Source organism: Lactuca serriola, chromosome 8, assembly GCF_051521515.1.
Source record: "Lactuca serriola cultivar US96UC23 chromosome 8, Lser_US96UC23_V15, whole genome shotgun sequence".
Lineage (NCBI taxonomy): Eukaryota > Viridiplantae > Streptophyta > Magnoliopsida > Asterales > Asteraceae > Lactuca > Lactuca serriola.
In genome coordinates this window covers 9,081,367-9,088,844 of record NC_136415.1, presented here as the reverse complement: position 1 = coordinate 9,088,844, position 7,478 = coordinate 9,081,367, and positions in this window count along the sequence as shown.

The window sequence follows — 7,478 nt, the reverse complement described above, 5'->3', positions numbered from 1 at the left end:
TTTCTTTCTTTTTTTTCTTTTCGCTCTCAAACTATGGTTGTAAATAGGAAAGCACGAGAGATAATGAGAGAATAGACACAAGAGAGACAAAGATATTGATTCAGGTACGGTTGAGAGGTAAGAACATATAATCATTTGAAGAAGAAGGAATTTGGATGGGTGAGGGTGGGGACGAGGAAAACTTGTTTCCTGTGAGATCCAGAGCACAAAAGCCCTAGTTCTTCCAATTTTGGGATGGCGTGTCTTTAACGTCTCAGAGGGAGAAAATGGTGGATAAAAGAGGATAGTCGACATCGTTGACCACTGTATGGCTGCCAAGCTCCAAAAATACGAAAGGGAGGAAGAGTTACAGCTGCATAATGATGTCTAGGGTTTACAGAGAAAAGGAGAAGCAGATAATGAAGGCTGTCGACTGGTGGAGAGGATGAGTTCGTTATTCCTTCCCGAACAACAACAAATTGATTAGAGAACAAAACTGAGGTCTATGGTTTACATGGAAACCCTAAAAGATAGATGAAACGCGGGGTTTTTAATTTTTCAGGATTTCATTTCCCCCTGCTTTTTTTAGGATTTAATTTCCCCCTGCTATTAAAGGATGGAACGCGCGTTCCATTAAAATTTATAAAGCGACATCCTCAGATGACGCACATGTGCCCTCCGTGTTTTTTTTTTGTTTAGACACTAATTTAAGGGCACGCAATAATACGTGACCTAAATCCTTAAATTTTTTGAATAGATGACACTCTTTTAATGTCACTCTCTTTTGCGTAACATAAATCAATGAGTGTCGTGGTTTGCGCATCGTAAAAGGGTCTTTTTCTTGTAGTGTTTCAAGCATTTTGCATCAAATATACAAAAAATAATCCTAGGCTCTGATACCACTGTTGGGTTTTGAGCATTCTAACACTCCTAAGTGTACATGCAACCCTAAATACCTTGGATCTATGTTTTCTCTATTATACATGCAAATATGAATTTCCAAGGTATTGTTCTAACTAGCATAATATAAAGTACAAATAATATAAAATCTAGTAGAATGGCATACCTCATTGTTGGTGCTTGATTCCATGTAGCATGAGAGCCTAGTGCCCCAAATGTGACACCTCAAATGGTTCACACAACATCAAGTGCATTTGGAATAACTTATAGAGAAATTAGAACACTTCAAAATCGGCTTGCCCTCCATGTAATAGACTAGTGCCGATTTTCCCAAGAAATAGATCACTATATAGTGTGTTATAATTAGGGTAAACCCTAATTGTCATGCCTTTCCATTTCCTTGGATCCATGGGTTCAAATACATCATGGAGCATCCATGGAGCATCTTATGGGTTTTAGCCCAACTTGATAATCCATGGAGCATTAGCCCACTATATAAGTATGGATGATTTACACAATCAACCCATATATTTAATTAGTCTTCTTTTAATCACTTAGTTAATTCTACATTAATTCTTGATCAATACTAATTAAATAATCTTATTAATATATTAGAACTTATAATATATTAATAAACCTTAAGTGTTATTTCTCTCATTTTCGTCTATCCCAGTGCATGATGCCATGCAACCCAAATGGACCATGTCGGGTCGGGTCAAGTCTTACCAATTATAGTTATGGACTTAGACATTAATCCAATAAATGAGCCATAAAGATGTTTATATAGCCCCCAACCCGAGATATTAGGGTTTCCTTTTGTTATGAGTACGCCCAGCGTACCCTTATGTACGCGAAGCGTACTCCTCGTGGTCCCAAAATTACAATTTAACCCTTAAGCTCTTCATGGCTTTGACCCTTCCATCCCCAGGGACTACAAATGACAAAACTTGGGATGTTACATATGGGAATCCACCTAATTGTGTGTCAGTCTTTTTTCTTATTTAAGTACTCCTTTAAAATTAAACAAACTAACAAACAAATTTAAAAAATGACCTCCAATCAAACAACTTCTTCCAATGCAGCTGCTCCGTCCAATACTCCACCATGGACGATAAGAAAGGTAATGGTGGTAATATGATGTTGGATGAACGTTTACGATGTGACATCCCCAATTTCACGGCCAGAAAAGACCGATTTTTTTATGCTTTGTATTAAAAATCAGAATAATTGTTTAAAGAAAACGATTGCGGAATTCGTTCCCAAAACAATATATGATTAGAATTTATCAAAGCATTTATTTAAATAAATGTATTTTCATTATATAACAAAATCTTGGGATGTCATGTTCCGATACAAACCAAAAGCATAAAAAGAACAACATAGACCTTACACAGTTAATTATAACTACGAACCTATAATCCATATCTCTCGTTATGTCAGCCAACTTATGCTCTTGTGCCACAACCTGTAATACAAAGAAAACTGAGTGAGTCAAGTTTAGGAGCCTGATGAGCATATAGGGTTTTCAACCCATAATATTATATCTTTTATATATATATATATATATATATATATATATATATATACACACACACACACACACACATTATCTCCCTTACTCTTAAGGGTCTACCCTAAGAGTCATCTATTCGTTCATTCTGTATTAGGCACTAAGATAATAGCTGCCAGGATTCTTTATTAGACACTAAGACAATAGCCACCAAAGTTCTTTCGTAAACCACTTTTTCCATAGCTGCTATGGTTCATTCATCAGGTACTAAATCCATAGCTACCAATGTATGTACTAAGTCCATAACTACCAACGTTTATCTAACAGGTACTAAATCCATCGCTACCATCGTCTATCTAACAGTACTAAATCCATAGCTACCAGCGTTCATCTATACGGTACTAAATCAATAGCTACCAAAGTTCATCTATACAGTACTAAATCCATAGCTACCGAGGTTTATCTTTCGTCTCATCCTCAAACTCATCCTTCATCACACACCAACTATTTCGTCTACCCATGTTCTACCCAACATATTTGTAGATATAAAATACATATACAGTTTAACTCATTTAAAACCTATATAAAACATCCATTCCACACCCATCTCAAATAATCAACAATATATAAACACATAGCACGTATTTCATAGCCAATACTTCATATTTATGTGTTAAAAGAAAGTGAATACACACTCACCCAAAACATATACTTAATACATTCAAACAATACTTGTATTAAAATCGTGTTTATGAAAGGGATTGTACACTTACTTGATCAGAAGATGATCGGACAGCACTACGGCTTGCAATGGTAGTATTCTTCGGTGAAACCGGGATATCTTCACACACCGGACTTCTCGCGGGCAGAGCTTCGGCTCGGAAACTTTGTTCTTCTCGGGATCATCAGGCTTCGGGACTTGCTTCGGGTCTCGGGATTGATATCGGGGCTTGGGGTAAAATAGGGCTTAGAGAGTGTATCGGGAGTGGGAGAGAAGAGATGGAGCAACCATAATCGGCTGGCCCTTGATTTCTATTTATAGGGCAAATTTCTCATTTCCCACGTCGTGAACAGTACTTTCACATCGTGGGCTTGATCGTCACTGCATGCGTCATCGCAAGTTGGGTCTGGCAGACTCCAGGAGGCGTCAGAAGACATGCCACATCGTGACCACTGATTTCATGTTGTGGTCTCTGACATTCTTGGGGTTTCACGCCTCGAACTTCAGAAATTCATAACTTTCGTATACGAACTCCGTTTTCGATGTTTTTTATATCGGCGCGTAGGTGAGATTATGCTCTACAACTCTCGTTTATACTTCGTCGTCTATTTTTAAATCTATTTTTAATATATTGTTAATATAGCATTTTAGTAGGCTGGGACAAGAAAACTCCGTTCGAAATTCATAACTCCTTCATCTGAACTCCGTTTTCGTCTGTCTTTTTACCGTTTCACTACTATTAACGAGATATTAGACTCTCATTTAGATTGTTTCGGCTAGAAATCACTCGATCTCAAATCGAGTATTCGGGCTGCGTACCGCTAAGCTGAAACTTCGGAAAATCATAACTTCTTCATGCGAAGTCAGATTTGGGCATTCTTTTTATGCACGCTCTCATTTTAACGAACACTACGACTTTCGTTTAGATCACTAAGGCTAAAAATCACTCCAATCTAAATTCACTTTTTACATCATTCAGTGTCGTGCTGGTTCTATCGCGAAACTTCGACAGGTCATAACTTCTTCGTTATAACTCGGATTTCGGCGTTCTTTATATGTACGGAATCCTTGTAACATATTCTAAAACTTAGTTAAGATTATTCATCCTAAATAATCTTCTATCAAAAAGTCATTTTTGACGCTTATCGTCCTTATATTGCCATATTTATACCTATTTTTAGGCAATATTTAAGTACATTTTTATTAATAAATTGATAATATGTTTAGAATAATGGTACTTATGACTTTAAATTGTTATTTTCAGTCAATTAAAAAGATTTTCGAAGAGAGGGACCAAAAGTGACAATATGTGGAACATGGGAGGCTTGGAAGACAAGAAAAGAATAAATCCACGATAAATACTGAATCCACGACGTGGCATGGGGTTTCCAAAAGATAGACATCGCGACGCGGAGGATTCCTTGAAGGATACAGATAGCTTGAAGCCCACGACGTGGCAAAGCTGGCCACAACGTGGCGCGAGTTTTTGGAGATTATTTAAGTTCTCCTGATTATTACGAAAGTAAGGAGTTTTTGGCTGAAGAAAAGAATTCCAGGAGACGATTCAGAGCGAAAGAAGGGTTCTGGAAGAAGGTTTTCAACACCAAAAAGAATAGAGGTTTATATCTTGGTTAAATTAGAACATGTCTTTTATTATTTTTAGTTGTGTTTGTTTAGTTGCTATGATGAGCAGCTGAATCTTGCTTCTCGTGTTTAGCTAGATGAAGCTTTAAACTTATGAATAGTTCAATGTTTATGGATTAATTTTTAGTTGGTAAAAATTGCTTGTGTTTGATTTATATAACCTAGCATGCTACTATTTGTTTATCTAATTGCTTGATTGCATGTTCTGTGTAGCTTAGTGACCATTAAATTGCATGAACTTGTTTACCTAATGATTTAGTGAACATTGAATTGTTAGAGCTAGGATTGACCGATCTTAGTTAGTAATTAGAATAAATAAGCTTAGTTGTGCTAGAGAACGTGTATTGTGATCATAATTGCGTTTATATAACAACTCTTACATAGCATATTTACATTCATAATTAGTTATGTGTTTAATTATGTGTGAACATACATGGTTTGACATGAATTAGTTAATTATTGGTAAAGTTAGAACTAAATTACTAATACAACTAAAAAACCAACTTAATAATCCGTAATCATTAGCTAGCCATAAGGGAGAAGTGGATTCAAACTAAACAAGAGTGTGTTTTTATTTATTGAATTTGACTTAAGTTCATCTGATCTTGTAAAACCAGATAAAACCCCTTTTAAACTTGTTAATAATTAGGTTAATTTAATAGTAAGTAAATTAATTAGTAACACCGTTCCCTGTGATCGACACCCAATTTACCCAAGCTATATTGTAATCTGACTAGGTACACTGCTTATAAGTGCATAGTTAGTTAAGTTTGTTAGGTTATAAATATTAAAAATTAGTGAGTACTTTTGTGCACATCACGTCTCTAAATTGACTAGCCCTGGTCTACAGGCGTTACATACGAGGAGGTAACAACCATGGTTAACCCTGATTACTTTGAAGGTGATGAATGGACCCGCATAACAAATATGTTTAACCTCTCGTTGGGAGAAAGAAAACACCGAACACAAGAAGATATTGTTGGTAAGTGGATGGATTTAAAGGAAAAAAAATCACATGGTTCAATCGATGGTATCATCATCTTAAAAATAGTTATCGTTATACAAACAACGAGGAAGGTCTTTTAGAAATTGTTAAAGATCATTACATTTTCGAGCACAAGGGAAGTGGCTTCGAGTATTAGGATGCTTGGATTCTAGTTAAAAATAACAAATATTTCATGAAGAAGCTCTTATATGTGAAATGTCTTATGTAATGTTTGGTACTAGTGTATCTCGTTTTTTATAATGTTTTATGTTTGTGTTTTATTTTGCATGGAATAAAGTAGATAGTAAGTGGGGTGCTAGATTTAATTAATAATGTCAAAAGTGCAGTTTAATACACGCAATACAAATTACAAATACGGGAATTCATTACTTTCCTACATTAATCTAAGGACATTTTAAATCAAATGTGTTGTTGAAATCGAAAGTACGGTACACACTTTTGTTCTGTGACCCGCTTTCGGATGCCAATTCATCAGTCATTATGCTCTTTTGTGTCGATTTTTTCCTCCCCCCAGATCCGCTCCCCGAACCCCTACCTGTACAATCATTCCTTGTGTGTCCAAATTGACCGCATGTAGAACATTCTTGTCGTATGGGACGCTCACCAAGCGACGAAATACGGCCAGTGTTTCTTGGCCTACCCAGCTGACGTCTCTCCATTATGGGTGTAACACCGTAAATTTTCAAACAAATTTTTCATTTTTAAAATCATATAATTCTCATAACACATTTCACAAATCTTATTTATTTAATTTACAAAACGCATCTCCAAAATTGTTTGATTAATAAGCCAGGATCCTCCAAAACATAACTTTTTCTCTGGTGTGCATAATCGAGCTGGTGCCTTCCCGCAATCCTGAGAAAACCTGAAACACATATCACATAACACGGTAAGCATGAAGTTTAGTGAGTTACCCAAAACACCACACATATCCCAGTAGCCTCTCATGGCTATACTCAGATAAGACCCTCTGGTCAATGTGTCTCAGCGAGACCCTCCGGTCCCGAAACTCAGATGGACCCTTCGGTCAATAAGCTCATAATAATAATACTTATCATAAATCACAAAGACATAATGCAGAATATCACAATACACAGACAACCACATAAGACATCTGAGTCACACAAAGATACCACTCATGGTAAGTATAGTGAGAAGAGTAGAAGACTCATCTCGGATGATGAACAACCCTTATAAACGTTGCTGCTACGCACCGGCCTCTAACTCTGTGCCAAACCCACAATTAACCCAATTAGGAAGTAAGTCCAAACTCTCACTCATTAGGTCCAAAGGTAGTCTACTAACTAGCCCATTAATAACCTAAAACTCATTGGGCCCATCAAGGCCCAATAATGAGTGGGATCTCCCGAAGCCCAACTCTCAAGCCCAAATCAAGGGCCCAAGGCATAATTATAATATTTCTCTTCTCATAATATCTAATTCATAAGCCCAAAGATTCAGGCCCAACCCTTAAGGCCCATAATAAGATCTAGCCCAAAAGCCCACAGTGAAGTTACGCGGGGCGTACCTCCCTTAGTATGCTCAGCATACACACGCATGCATGAAACCGATTAGGGACACCAACGTGGGGCGTACTGGAACTTACGTTGGGCGTACGCCCATTTTAGCTTTAGTCCATTCTCATGGTCTTAACCCGTTAAGACCTTAGCTCATTTCTCAGATCTGGACTCCCTAATATCTCTTACTCCATAAAGTCA